Consider the following 13,687-nt stretch of genomic DNA (forward strand, 5'->3'; position numbering starts at 1 on the left):
TCTACAACCGTGATTTTATTGGCTATGTCTGGTGCAACTTGCTTGAACACTTTACAGCACTCAGTAAAACAACAGGAGAAACGTGAATTACACCTTACCAGTGACTCTAAAAAATATTCTTGAAAAGAAATGCAAGAAAACAAAAATTAATGAAATGTCTAGCTCCTGGGGGGGAGGAAGTTTCAGTTCTATCACGCAGGGTACTTAAAATGATAGTCTTAAGGTCAGCTAGAACTGCAGTTTCATTTGTTGGAAATTAAAGGCAGAACTAAACTGTGACTTTGCTAGGAAGGTAGTCTATAGAAACAGGAGCTCTTTCCTTCTTGAAGTCTGTCATATCCTTACATGAAACAGACAGGATGTTTCATACAACTTAGGAAGTGGCAGCAGGTGAATTAGTAAATCCAGTATGAAGGTTTTGACAGCCTGTGTACAACATACATAGTGCAGCTAGTAGGGTGAAGTTTGAGATGAACAAATATATATTTCACTAACAACCCAAAGTGTGGCTCCCTTGTCACTTGCTTATATTACCCATTTTGCTACCTTTTGTCTGCTCCTGATAACGTTTTTCTTGCTCAGCAGGACATGCTGTGATTAAGGCAGATGCTGATCCAGCACCCCCTACTCTATTGCCTGCTGCCTTCTACACCTGCAGTTCAACAGCACAGCCTCCCCATAGCTGGATAAGCATGAATAAGCACTATGCTGCAGGCCAGGACTATATGTGTAGCGGGACTCATTGTTCATGGGTGACTTGCTAAAGGGTCTGCTTCTTAGGCAGCAACCTTGCCTCAGAAACCCTCCCCAGCCCAGGAACCTCACATATGTATACAACCTGTGACCCCAATGCATGGGCTTCCTGCTTCTCCCATTGCAAATCCTGAGACATGAAGCCCTGGAAATGGGCAGGTTAGAAAAGCTGAAACATTGGCCTGAGACTGCACTAAGTTCCCATTCTCATTTCTGCAGATGGTGTGATGCACAGCCTTCTAAACCATTAGGATATATCTGTAAACGCTCAAGGCAAATTGTCTAAAATAAAGTAAGAATGAATTCAAATTGTGCTGGTCAAAGTGGACTAAACCTTACACAGAAGGCCTCCTTGCACATTAATGTCATTTGGGTCCATGTTTTCTCACAAAATGTATCCTTTATTCTTCCCTTTATATGCAACAGCACTTCAAACTTACAAAATTTATCACAGACATCTGGTAAAACCAGAAATATGGGAAATTAATCAGATTTTTAACATTGTCATTTAGTATTTGAATTTCCTTCTTTCACTTGGTTATTTCACCTTATTTATGTAATTTTAAGGATGACATAGTAAAATAAAAGATCATTGTTCCTCTGTAATAACAATTCTGTAGATTTGTTACTAACATGTGCCCTCTCTCTCCTGGCTAACTCATATTTTCAAATAATCATCTATTTTTTCTGTGCCTTCTAGCATGAAATCTGTTTAGTTACCAAGGTCACAAGGAAGTTTTAATGTATTTCAGTGCAGTTTTTCTTATATGTGTATTATAAGCGTAATAAAAAAATGATAGATTGCAGTCTTGCCATTAAGCTTAATTCCACCTTCTAGTACAGATGGGAGTCCATCAAGATTAAAAACACCATGGGAAGAAAATACATTCAGTCAGCAGGTATTCCTTCAGCCTCTAGACAGAGTACTTAAAACCAGCTTTTCTCTTGCTCTGTCACTATTTCATGCACAGTAATAACCTCTGGCAAGTATTTTTTGTGTGTGCTCTCACTGGATTGTATGTTGAAAACAATACAGTTCTGCTTAAAACTGTTCTGGTTTATTTTTAAAGCAAGTTTTATTGAAACTGTATGTGGAGTGGCACTAGTCTGGCATAAAACAATGTTAAATCTCCCTGTTTATTTCTGTCAATGCATTGATCTGCAGTACAACTCCTATTTTTATCCCTACTGTTTGAAGTACAGTCATGACCACATTTCCATTAACGACTAGGCAGTGAACCATTTTAATCTGTGACTAATATAAAATTGTAACATTTTCATTAAATCCACATAGAGTCTTACTGCCGTCATTGGTGCTGGCAGAGTACTCCTGTTTTTTGAGTGATGCATTTGCCATTGTCAGTGATTTAGACTGATTGGACAACTTTTTCCTTCACTCCCAAGTAATTGTACTCAGTAGTAGTGTCCCAGATGTGTTTGATCTGTGTGCAAATCTAACTGGTAGAAGGAGAACACCGGGGGGGGTGGGGGTGGGGGGGGTGGCAAGGAAAGCCAGAAGAATAAGCAATAGAATGAAGAAACAGGAACTAGTAGCCCCTTAACATGGATAATGTTTGAAAGGAGCTACCTCCCTTCTCCTAGCTCTATGAAGAAGGTTCCACACTGTAGATGTAAAAGGTTTAACACACTATTTTCTCTGTAAAGGGAAAAAATGTACATGGGATTTTGTAAATTTAGGATAAAACCCACAGTTTACCAAAGTGAAAAGATTAGAATTAGATTACTCATGCAGACTTAATTCTTGCCTGCTCCAGGAATATAAAGTTTAAATTAATTACCTGGTTACATATTTATTTATTTATTACAGGGCTGCTTTGTGATTCTGTGGGAAAGATGAGTGATGCTCTGTGAGGATGCAGTGCTCACTAGCGAAGGAGGCTGCTCTCTGAAAAGCAACCCCTGCCAATTTGTGATAAAAATTACAAGATCACCAGCAACTGAAGTCTGGAGCTTCAGCTGGTAAGAAAGGGACCTGGCTGTAGGGCTGAAGAGTCTTCTGCTACGTTGTTCCGGAAGGAACAAAGAAGGAGTTGGGAGACTCAGGTAAGCTCAAACATCCGTTTTTAACACACAGGAAAATACCTGTAAATGAAGCTATGAGAATGGGTAAAGGAACATCAAGCATAGGATGATGAAGTGGCAGTATGAGAACTGAGTGGCAGAGAGGGACAAGCTAGTGTGCAATCAGGCAGCTTCTAATGTGGTTAGATAGCCTTGGGTGTGGGGTCCAGGCAGGGCAGCTATCTTTTGTCTATGGTCTGTGCTTCCCAGGAGATGATACGTCAACATGACAAAGATTAGCACTCAGAGGGTAGGAAATGCCAGGCGTGAGTAAGCTTTATTTTTCTCTCATGTATGCGCGGTATGATAGCAACACGATCAAATAATTTTTTTTTCCCCCTGGAGGGCCTGAGCTTTTCCCAGTACACCGGCTGGATGCTGCGAACAGCCATCCCACGCACTTAATGAGTGACAGTTAACTATTCTATGTTTTCCTTGTGTTCAATGAACGGTGTTCTATCTTCTACACCAGACGGTAGCAGAACCCTGGTGAAGCGCTCCTACAACGGCCACAACTCTTTAATGCATGTAAGAAGGTCCTATAATTACGAATTTTTGTATTTTCCCCCCTTATCTTTAGGAGAAGAGGGCCTGCATAACCATTTACTGAGTCTGAGGCACCCACATCTCCAGGGCTCGAGGAGAGAAACAGGGTCCCGTTGCGGAGGAGTACGTCCCTGGGCTCTGGAAGCACCTGCGCGGCTGAGGCCCAGCAACAGTGACCCCGTGTTAGCCCTTCGCCGCCGCCGTTTCTTCTGGGTTATGGCCAGGCAGCGGTGCAAGCCGGGGGCCTCCCGTTCCCATAGCAGCGCCAACGCCCGCCGCCGGGCACGGGGGTACGCGCACGTGCGCGCGAGCAAGGCCATAAAGCCCTCCCCACGTCCCTGACGTCACGCTACCCCCCTCCACCCCCTTCCATTCCATCCCAAGTTAAGCTCCTGAGCTGGGCCGAGGTCATCCACTGCGGCTGCGTACAGGCCTATGCGGGGCCAGCACCGCCCCCTTGTCCCGGGCTGAACCGTGCAGTCGCGGCGGGACTCGCTCGGCTCCGCCTTGCCTGCCTGTGGCGTCATCGTCCGGCGTCCGCACGGGGGAGAGGTGGGGCCTGTTGCTCGGTTACGGCTGTCATCTGTGTGCGCCGCCGCCGTGCTTGCTCTCTTGCCCGCCCTCCCCGCCCCCTCCCGGCGCCGCAGGAAACGAGCGGATCCCGGGGCGCTGCTGCTTGCCGCCCCCCCTGCGCCCCGCGCCTGGCTCCCTCCCGGTCCGGCCCCGCCTCGCCGCCCAGCGCCCCGCGCCGCCGCTCCCACATGCAGGAGAGCGGAGTGGCTGCGGCGCCGAGCCCCGCCGCCCGGCTGCCCCGCGCCGCCCGGCTGGGGCCCTAGCGGCTCCCCTCGGCCGCTGGAGCTGAGGCCCGGCGGCGCCCGCAGTGCATGAGAGCGGGGTGGGGGCCGCAGCCCGAGCCACTTGCCTCCCGGCCGGGGGCGACACGGGGACCGGCCCGGGGGGCAACGAGGGGCTGCGAGGCGGTGTCTCCATGTGAGAGAACGCGGAGGCGCACCTGAGCCGCTGGGACAGCCGCAGCCGGGGGGTGGTGGTGAGCAGTCGCGGGGCCCGGCCCCGAAGACCACCTGCTTTGCAGCCCGTCCCGGCGGGGGCGGGACCCGCCTGCCCCCTTGAAGCCGCCCGTTCCCCGGCGGCAGCCCTAGGGCAGGGGGCAGCGGGCCCCCTCCCGCCGGGGAAGGGGGGCTCCGCCTCGCTGCCGGCTTCGCCCCGCCGGCGGGAAGGCTTGTGCGCCGCGACCGGAGGGAGAGCCCAGCGAAGCCCGTCCCGAAAAGTAAGTGTGAGCGGGAGGAGCCCCTAGAGTGGGGGGTCTGTGTGTCCTGGGTCTGCCGGTGGAGTACGTGGGGGCCGGCTCGGGGGGCGCGGCGCCGCCGCCGCTTCCCATGCGGCTCACGTTGCCAGCTGCGCACGGTCTGGTGCCCCGCGGGCGGGTGGCCCCCGCCTCGCTCCCGCCCACCACAGCGTGAAGAGATGGGGGTGGGTTCCTCTGCTGTGGCCCCCAGGAAGGGTCGAGGTCTTCGCTGCAACTTGTGCCGCCCTCTTTGTACCCGCCGCGGCGCGGGCCGGGAGCAGCGGCCCCTGCGAACAAAGGCGTCGGGCGGTGAAAGGGCTCGGGACCCCTCCGTCCCCGCCCGTCAGAGCCGAGCGGAACCGCCGGGGCGGAAAGTTGTGCAAAGCTGGGAGCGAAACGCACGGCCGCGGGGCTGGAAGCGGGGAGGTTTTCAAACATCCCCCACCCCGCTGTGCCTTTTTTTTTTTTTTTTTCTTTCTCTTTTTTTTTTTTTCCTTTCCTTGTCCTTTTATAAAGGGTTGAGTGGCTCCTAATAGACCCAGTGGCAGCCTCCTGGATGTTCATCTACATAAGACTTGTGTGGAAAATGCTACTGTTACAGGAAAACATTATTAAGGAGCTGCTTTTTCGCATAAAGCATTTTTAAATGCAGTTTAAAAGGAAGAAGTAGCAGTGGCTCTTCTTCTTCATCGGGCAAGTTGCATCTTCACGAAACACGAGCGAGTGCCGTTGCCTGCCCTCCAAACCTTACTCTGAGGCTGGGGAGTGAAGGGTTTTGTTTGGGAATGGGATCCTATTTGTTTGCCTGAGTTTTGTCTTACTTAGATTTTTACCGTTTCTACAGCTTGCATAATTCACCTCTAAGCAAGAAAATACAGCAGAACTTATTTTAATAGGGTATTTTAACTTGCTCTTAGCTGAAGAGAACACCACCACAGTAATTAGTCGAGGAAGGAACTTTTATGTTTGCTAATGTTCAGTTGTTGTATAAATTTCAACTTCTGAATACTACATTCAGTTTCATGTACTTAAGAGGTGAAGAGTGGAGATTGAATGTCATGTATTTGATGAGACAGTATTCAGACATAGGTTCAGAAATCATAACTGTGAAAACTCTGTGAGCATAGCTGGAGCACTGCTTCTCCACACCTCTGTGGATGGGGTCTAGAAAGAATTTGAAGGGCCAAATTGTAAGATTTGTCTGATTCTTCAGTAAAAGAATAAACAGCTTGTCAGCATCCCATGATTTGTTAGCTAGGGTCCTGTTCTTCAGTGTTTTCTTTCAGACTAAATTAAAAGTAGAGAAAAATAAGAGACAGCAGAAATGTATAGTGGCTGAAGGTCTGAAAACCTGGCTTGTGTATGGAAAGCCATTCTACAGAATTCCAGCTGTGTGGCTTTGTGCTTTAGTTTTGTTATGCTTTTGAGAGTTTCCCAGCTATCTACTTGTCTCTTTCACTGAGAAAGCTCAGGGGAAAACCTATACATCAGTAGGAAGCTCAAAGGTAGACCACCTGACTTTTTGCAGTTTCTTTTTGAGGCCAAGAATACTGACAGGTAGGAAGACTATTTTTTAGACCAAAATATCTCTGTATCTTACTATCTTTATCATTGCTACTGTTTAAAAAAGGGTGGTAAAAAATGCTGAATTTTCTGTTCAGTTCACTTTTTGCTTTTGTTGGCTTCAGAACTAGGAGGTCTGGAAAGGAAGTTGCGTTCTCTTCAGGCCCTAGAGTTAAGGAGATGGCCAACGCTATGATGTATTTAATATCCCCAGGAGCTAAGAGGCACTATGTCCTTTTTTGATATGGTGATGACACCTGCATTTATGTCATTTCCTTCTTCCAGAAGTAAATCGGCTGTTCCCACTATGTCACCTGGTTGTTAATGGCAATCTGACTTTGCCTTTTGATGGCCCATAGACATTCTTCTTGGTGTTCCAGGTTCATCGATATCTCAAGAAGATACATCACTTAGACCTTGACAAAAATCATTGTAGTATCATTAGGATTTTCCTTCTAATGCAGCTTAGATCTAATCAGTGTAGTTCCTTCGTTCAAACTGAATAATTTACTATTACAGCTGTATCTATTTGGAAACATGAATGTTTCTCAAAGGATGCACATTTCATTTGCATTGGCTGTTAGAGAAGCTTTTATATTAAGTAGCTTGTTAGTTTAGGGTAAGAAATAATTTTTAGCTTTAGACTCTTACAGTGACAAATTAACTTTGCTTCCTCCCATTGCCTGTGCATGTGGAACTTTGCAAAAGTTCTGTTAATTACTTCAGTGGAGTTTGTTGTCTCTCAATCAGTAAAAGAAAGGAATGGTGTGTGATGATTTAGGCCTGGCAATGTTATTAAACAGAGAGGAATGCTATTCTGTCTCTTTAAAGTAAACTAAGTTTGTTATCTTTTGGTCAGCACGCTTTAAATTCAGACTGTATTTAATGAATGTATTTAATCTTCTAGATCTTCTGAAGAACACACGCCTGTTAACTGACGATAAGTACATTACATGTGAAATAAAAGTAACATAAATACCCTACCTGTGGAGTTGCTTCAGCTTTCTTTTATGTGGGCCGTGTGAAATTAGATAGTTCTTGAAAGAGACCATGAGGATTACACATAATCACTCTTGGAAATGCTCTTCCATAACAAAGTATTGTGATTTAGTGAATTTTTGAAAACTGTTGAATGGTTCTGTCTTGAAATGCTCCATGTAGTGAAAGGATAGACAAAAGCTGTTCACTAGAAAATTTTACTAGAATCACTAACATGAATTTTAAAAGAAGTCTCTTGTGACAGCCAAGCGTAGAAAGACTTCAGATACGTCTGGAAGGCCTAGAGCCACCTAAATGTGCGACTTAACTTATTGTTAACAAACTTCTTGGTCTTGTTCTGTGCTGGTATGGCCATTGGTTGTGACATGGACTGTTCTTGCTTAAATTGAAAGTCAGTTTAGCCCAGCATCTCATGTCTCTCAGTGGTCTTTAGTGGATATCTGTGAAAGACTGTTGGCAGCACTATGTGCTTACAGGTCTTTGTTGCAGATCACCTTTTGTGTCACTGTGTGTCTTTTTAGGGCAGTGTCATTTGTGTGCATTTGGTAACCCTTAGCGGCTTCCTCTTGGATGAACTTGTTTGGTGGCTTCAAGGGAAGAGAGGTCAGTTCACTGCTTAGTGACTTGGTTTGAGTATACAAGTCAGCTGTGTTGGGTGCCTTCTAATTCCTGAGTGAGGAGAGAAGAATACTTTATTCCTGTCCACACCTGTCATAGTTTCATGTTCAACAGAAAATGAAACATAGTTCTCCAGCTTTCACTTGTGGGTTAAATAGTGATGCAGTTATTTTTTTAATCTGTTTTTTTTTTTTTTTTCTGATCAGATGGAGTTAGTAAGTAAACTTAATAGCTTGATTAGGTGCTTTCTTAAATATTGAAGCACATAATATGCTTTTTTCCTCTGAGAACTTTGCATATGCAATCTTGGGTTTTTTTTTTTTTGTTGTTGTAATGAATGCTAGAATCGTTGCAGCTCAGTTGTGAGGGAGTGTTTTGTGGGTAGGGAGAGGGAATAGAGGCAGTTACTCTGTTGCACTGTTGTGAATCCTGCTTAGTTATTTCCACCATTGTATGTATGGTGTGAGTTGCCTGTTGCATCTCTGGAGAAGCAGCACTGAGAAGTATGAGCCCCTTGGTGTAGAAGGACTGAGGTGAGGTGTACTCAGAGGGCAGGGCATGTTGAATAAGCAATACTTTCTAAGCACAAGATTTGCCTCCTTGCCAAAAGCAGAAAAGCTGTCCACAGGTTGAGCCAAGAGGTCTATGCATGCTGTGGTGAGACCTGGCCTTGTGGTGCTGGAGCTACGGAGAAGGGGATATTGGGGAAGGAGGCATTGCAATGATTTCCTCTGAACTCTCCGTAAACCTGGATCAGAGTCTTGCCAGTGCACTATCCCAGGCTGTAATCATGAATTCTTCCCTTCTCTAGTTCCTCTCTTTATGCATGGGTCTCTCTTCGAAAATTGGAAACCCGAACTGATTCTGGGATAATTGTTATACTTTTTCCTGTGTTCCCTTCTGCAGTTTGGTCTTCTGGTCTGATATCAAAACTGCTTGTTCTCCCTTTTCAGTACTTCCTCCTTTAGAAATGTTGCTCTGGGTGGCTAGAAAGGTGGGAGGAGACCTTGACATGATACAGGTTACCAGAAACTTCCCTTGCTGAGATGATCAAAGAGCTTAAGGGTGGTGGTGGAGAAATGACTGTACTTGGAGTGCTGGGGGTTCTTTTCGATGAATTGAAGTACTCCTGAGCTTGGTCAGGCTGAGTCAGTGTTAGTCAGCTGTGGTTTTGTGTTGTAGGTTGTAGCAATTGCTCTGAATTTCTGAAGGGCAGGAACTGCAACCCCAACGTGTGTGCTTTGACTGGCATAATGTCCTTACTAGACATACTGTCTGTATTTTCACAGATGCTGGCAAATACTGTTGGAGCATGTGCTTTCCAGGGTAAAGTCTATTGTGTTTTCTCTAAGATGAAACCTTACATTTAGATCTGCTGTAGCTTACAGGGTCTGCCTCAGCTCCTAGGGAGCTTGGTGTAATACAAGCTGCACTTGTATGTGAAATGCTTTATAGAATAGAATGCGTCCTTATATCTAGAGGAATGAAAACAGTAAAAATGTTTTCAGAAGTGAAGAGGCTAATTCAGGACAAACTACTTGTCTTTCTAAATGACTGACAAACTCAGAACACCACAAACCAAAGCCAGTGGGGGGAAAAAGTTTCATGCTTTTTCCCAAGTTCCCTTTTTAGGAGGGTAAACTGCTCAGTGTGTTCCCTGGCGAGTGAAAACCTCTCAGCATTGTAGCATAGTTCATGCTTGAGGAGTCTCTCACTAGCTATTGTGGTAGCTGCAAAATCTAGCATTCTGTTGCTAGACCTGACTGCATGTTTTGTTGACTTCTTCATTGCCTAATAAGGCTGTCTTTTAAAAGAATATTTTTCTTCAATGTTTAAGGCCATAACCATTTAATAATGGTAACAAAAACTACTACTTTGGATTGAGGCCTCTCTGCAGAAATGTTACTCATCTTTCATGGCTAGCATGGTCCCATGCGGCATGGCATGGTGTTGAATATCTGTTGAAGATAGGATGTGTACACCTTTGTTTTACCAAATGCTATGTCTGTGCTAAGCAGTGTTAGCTGTAGCCCTGAGCATGAGTTGAGTGGTCAGTAAACTTTGTTTGCCAGGAATGTCTACTCCTGTGGCTGTTTATTGCTTGTTTAATTCATGCACCGATGCTCAAAGCAAGATACCCTCATCCAAGTGATTCGTAATGTTTTTTCTGAGTTCTGCTGTGGCAGTTTTGTCTGTTGCCAGAGCTGATGAATATGTCTTCATATCTGTGGCATTTCTGTGAGTGGGTGGATCACTGCAATGACAGGTAACTTTCTTTACTGCACAGTACAGTAGTGACAGGTTTTTTTGGGATCTCTGTCATGCTAAGGCAAAGTAGCTGTATTAGTTTTTGGTAGTTTCCTTTTATTTTTTGGGTGGTGGGAGGGAAGTAGTCTTTATTTATTTATTTTAACCTGTAAACTGCTGTTTCTTTCTCCAGGTGCCTAGATAGCAGGGCCTACTACGTATTCCAGCAAGGTGCAGTTCAAAATTACTATTTTGTTTGGGGCACTGTGAAAATTGCATTTTCTCCCAACTTGCTACATGTTGCAAGAGTCCTGTCATGTTGCCCATATGGTGCATATTTCAGCTTCTGTGTAGTCAAGGGGGGAGGCAGATGGGGTACCCTTGTGATAAGCCTCTGGTAGAAGGGAGTAGTACTGCTCTTTTTTCGTGGCACGTTAGTTGTATTATCTATGGTAGCAGGTGGATTCTGACTGTTGTCGTCTGCAGTCTGGTTAAGAGCAACTTAGTCATTGCCTTCCTGCTTGCTGGACTTTGTCTTGCCCTGGACTTGCTCTGCATTACCAGCTGTGGGGCATATAGCCCTGAATGACCACTTCATTTTCATGAAATGTAGCAAGAGTAGTATGGAAGTTTTGGTGACCTCTTAGTAGTAATTCTCTTTTCACATAGTGTGTCTTTAGGGAAATGATAGTGTGAAATAGGTTCTATTAGGAGTATCTTATGTGGGCTCCAATAGACAAATGTCCTTTTGATTTTTCAGGCCCATAATAGGGAAGGCAATTTTTTAGCTTGTCTAGAAATTAAACTTAATTTTTAAAGTTTTACATACCTGAGAGCTCACTAAACCTAGAACAGATGTTTTACGTAGTTTGCTGTAGCAAAGCAGCTTTGATGTTCACGTTTATATTTGATTTGTTTTCCAGGACATACTGTTTCTTCATTTCAGGTTTTGTGTTGTATTCCCAGCTTTTTAGCTTATTGCCATGGGAAATCTTGCAAATTGTCTTGTTATTTGTCCATTAAATACTGTAACACTTGAGTATTTTGAAACAAGTAATTCCTGATATGCAACAGAAAAGTAGTGCACTGATTCTGAAATAACCAAGGCTCAAACTTCAGCTCAGCCACTACTGATGTTTGGCTGTGCCTGGCAGGAGTGCTAGATAACACTCAGTATGACTCAGGAGCACAGGCAGGCTTGTTTTGTTCAAAGGGTAGAGATGGATGGTGGCCTATGTCATGCAGTGGATGTGTGGTGCTCTGGTTAGGGGAGCTACATGCTGTAGTTGCTGACTCCCTATGTAGGAGGTATATAAAGTCATCCCGCTCGGCTTGCATGTTGTTTACATGGCCTGTGGAAACCTTTTGAAAGGCAGCTGGGAATGACTGGGAAAGCAAAAGCTTGTTTGGTGGCACAAAAGCAATATTAATGTTTGTAGTCCTTCACAATTCTATTGTTTACACTGCAGTGTGGTGGGAACCAAATTGATTTCATAGGTTAGGTATGACCTAGCAAAGATTAAAAAAAGAGAAACTTAAAACTGAAACAATCTGCCCTTCCTTCCTTTGTAAAATCTTTCTGAAACTACAGACTGAGGGTTCCTGAGTTGTTCTATTCCCTCATCCTTTACAGGGTTATCATTCATGTTACATTTGACCTGCTTAGCTGCTGCTGAAAGGAGTGGTTCCAAACAGCTTCTGCTACTTCCAACCTCTTCCTGTGCTAGCTCTTGAGTTTAATCTGACTTCTTGGTAATTAATTTTGTGCTGTTGGTTTTCTACCATTTTAATTCACCAAATTTAAATGAGAAGGGAACTGAAACTCAAACTGAGTTGGCTCAGTGTGAGATGGCATGTGCATTAGAGCTGACACCGGGAATGCACAGTGAATCTTTGGGCACTGACCATCCATTAGATCTGCTTAACAGTGCCCTGAAACGTCTCAGCTGTGGTGTAATGACCTGCTGAAGCTTGTGTGGAGTATGTGCTGCAACCAAAAGGACTGATCTTAAACAACACCATCCCCCTTTCTGGCTTTTGTGCTTCTGCTGTCCACTCTTCAAATCCAGCTGGTTGGGAACCAACTTGAGTGTAGGTGCTGCCTGATTTATTAGCCTTTTGGGTAAGAGGAGAGTGGGATTACTGCTTCTAAAGGCAAGAAAAATGAAGCAATCTAAAAATGCTTATAATACATGTATTAAATGGCAGAAGTATTGTTTTACATATTGTACTGTAAACTATATGTGTGACAAAAACTCACTGTCAGCTACTATCCAGTTAACCTACAAAATTGAGCATGCACTTCATCTTCAAAGGCTTTTCCCTGGAGTTCTCTTGATATCATAGTTGTAGTTGTGCCAGTCTGGACAAACTAATCCTTTTATTCAGTAAAGCTACATTTAACACAGTGATCAAAGCTACAGTGTGCAGAAATATTAGTATTCAAATCTGTAAAACACAAGGGAAACAAATTGCTCTATGAACAGCAAAGCTAACAAAACCTGGTTTCCTGCAGAGTTGGATCTTGTGCTGCTGTATCCCACCACTGAAGTAACAGAGTTCTCATTACTGTCCTGTTGTCTTCCATGACCTCCCTTATCACAGTATGTTCAGATCCTGCAGCCTGACTGCTGGGGTACTCCCATATAATCTACCAAGATATATATTTTTTTCTTCCTTAGTTTGCTAGCTGGGCTAAAGACAGCATGTGCTATGACTATTGCAGAGCTTTTGTGTGTGCTTGTTGGCTGCTGCCGAAGAGGGTGGGGGGGAATTCATATTTAAGAATTCTGATTGTAGAGCTGAGAGTTTAACTTTTGTGCTAGTCACTCAGCCTTTAGTTGCTATCCTCAAAAAAACAATTAGGACTTCATTACAGGACATTTGTATCTTTGTCTTTCTTGGAGAATCACTTTTTGGAAAGATATGTAGTGCCCCTGAAAAGTTTCACTTAGAAAACTCACAAATCTTAACGATCAGTCTCAGTTGTTGTTACAGCTTATTACGCTGTTTAATAAAGCATGTAATCCCTTAAAAAAAGTGTGTTAAGATTGTACTTTAATTTAAAAACAAGTTTGGGAATCTGAGGAATTATTGTATAGAAGTATATTGTCTCATATTAATGATGAATTCCGTAGTTCTGTCTTGTGTTCTTTGTGGTGTTTTAACCCCATGCTCCAGTTGAATATAATCGTGTCCTGAAACTCAAATGTCATAGTTTTTTTCTATACCTTTTCCTGTGTATTACTGTACAACTTTTGGTTACAGTTAGCATACATGATCTTTCTGATACTTTTTGGCCTCCCCTTTAAGATGACTGCTGTCAACTTTGACCTTCATTGAAACTGTTTGATTAGCATTTCAAGCCAGTCTTTACATTGTGTGTCTACTTGGGAGTGCTGTATATTTACAAAGTGCCTATTGGGAATGCTGTGTTCAGTTTGTAGTGTACCAATTGTAACCTTTTCCAAAATATTTTTACACCTCCTAACTATTTTTAATGAACACCATTCTTAAGCAGACTATTGAGAGATATGTCTCTTTCTGAATTTGTTGCTAAAATCCAGAAAGTTG

The 13,687-nt window shown here is 44.1% G+C and overlaps 1 protein-coding gene across 1 annotated transcript in view; it reads left to right on the top strand.

The window, feature by feature from the left end:
* Positions 1–4,184: 4,184 nt before the first annotated feature.
* FBXW7 (F-box and WD repeat domain containing 7) overlaps positions 4,185–13,687 on the top strand; it is a 181,735-nt gene continuing 172,232 nt past the window's right edge. Inside the window, exon 1 of the mRNA XM_068137287.1 lies at positions 4,185–4,669. The gene's annotated coding sequence lies outside the window, so the exon portion shown is untranslated. The remainder of the gene's footprint in view (positions 4,670–13,687) is intronic.

This window comes from Melanerpes formicivorus, unplaced genomic scaffold, assembly GCF_026170545.1.
Source record: "Melanerpes formicivorus ecotype bairdi unplaced genomic scaffold, bMelFor1.0.p_v2 SCAF_4, whole genome shotgun sequence".
NCBI lineage: Eukaryota > Metazoa > Chordata > Aves > Piciformes > Picidae > Melanerpes > Melanerpes formicivorus.